Here is a 1,771-nt window from a genome sequence, read left to right on the forward strand (position 1 = left end):
GTCAGAGAGATGCAAATCAAAACAACGAGATACCATCTCACTTCAGCACTAATGGCAACATTCAACAAGACAGAAAATAACAAATGCTGATGAGGATGTGGACAGATTGGGACTCTCGTGGATATATTCTCATCTTTCAAAATATCAGGGAAATTCTCTTCCAACAAATCTTCGACAATTTTCTTTGTGGTTTTATTTGTCTCTTTCTGTTCTGGAATTCCAGTTACAAGTAAGTTATTCCTTTTGATGGTATCCCACATGCACCTTAGGCTTTCTTCATTTTGTTTTGATCTTTTTTCTGATTGGTCTCTTTCCAAAGAAGTATTGAGGTATTTGTTTTCAATCTCACTAATTCTGTCTTCCATTGATTCAATTCTACTCCTTTGCCTATTTGATTGTTATCTATTTCTGAAAATTTAGTATTAATCTTCTGGATTTTAGATTTTGTATCATTTCTAATTTTTCATTTATTTTGTCATTTTGTTCTTATATTATCTTCCTAAATTGTTCTAGGGTTTGTCTGTGTTCCTTCATTTTGTCAGTGTTTTCCTTGATCTGTCTCTTAGTGTATTGAAGGTACCTAAATATAATTCTTTTTAACTCCTTATCAGGGAATTCCAATGATGTTTCTTTCTCAAGGATGTGTTTTGGGTCTGTATCCTGGTCCCTTGTTTCTCCTGCTTTATCTTGGTTCTTTGTGTGGACTGTGATGCTCTGTTGTCTCTGAGACATTGTGACATTTTTGTGTTTATATTTAATTGGTGACTGTATATTGGAGAGACTTACTCATGATTTTCATTTTCTTTGTTTTGTTTGGATGCTATCTACATAAGCAGAGTACTGTCCTCCTCTACTCACTAGTTGGCAGCACTTATACACTTACCACCTCTCTCCTTTCCTGTTGTCAGCCTCCCATATGCCTCTGCCATCCTTGGCAAATGGAGCCTATTCTTAGGTCCCTGGACTCTAATGAGAATGCTGTAACTTTAAAATCCAAAATGGCCACCACCTGTAAACATTCAAAATGACTGCACCCTCTGGACAGCTGAAAGTCTATAGCTCAGGTTGTCTCCCTCCTTGCTGTTTCCTTTCCTCATCATAAGCCACCAGCACAGTTGTCCCTGAAGCCCTTGGCAACCAGGGCTTATCTTCAGATCAATTTTCAGGTCCCAACACCACTTGGAAATATTCAGGATGTTGGTCCCATCAGAGTAGCTGAGAGTCCGTAGCTCTGACCACCACTGTACTCACTGTTTTCATTCAGGTTTTTCCACTAGTTGGTGCCTAATCCAGTTTTATGTACTTCCTTTCAAAGCTCAGGGTTCCGGGATTATCTTCTGTATCTCTGTCAATTGATTTCTCTTCCTTTGTTGAAGGGGGTCAGTGTAGCTTGACTGCCTATTCCGCCATCTTACTGGAGGTCTGGATATCTCATTCTTGATTGGCTTTTTTTTTTTCTTTCATGATTTTGTATCTGTGATACATTGGCTTCTTGCCTGCATGGTTTCTGCTGAGAAAGCAGAGCTTAATCTTATTGGTTGCTCTTTGTAGCTAACATTCTGTTTTTTCCTGATCTATTCTCACAATTCTTTCTTTGTCTTTGGTTTTGGAAAGTTTGACTATGATATATGTTGGGGAGTTTCTCTTTGGGTCTATTGAGCTTCTTGGATGGATATCTTTTCATCTTTCATTATATTGGGGAAGTTTTCTGTTAGCAAGTCTTCCACAATTTTTTCAGTGAGTTGTTGTTGTTTTTTTTTGGTCTCCAAAA

This window comes from Orycteropus afer, unplaced genomic scaffold (genome assembly GCF_000298275.1).
Source record: "Orycteropus afer afer isolate SDZICR_OR568_19922 unplaced genomic scaffold, OryAfe1.0 scaffold00028, whole genome shotgun sequence".
Classification (NCBI taxonomy): domain Eukaryota; kingdom Metazoa; phylum Chordata; class Mammalia; order Tubulidentata; family Orycteropodidae; genus Orycteropus; species Orycteropus afer.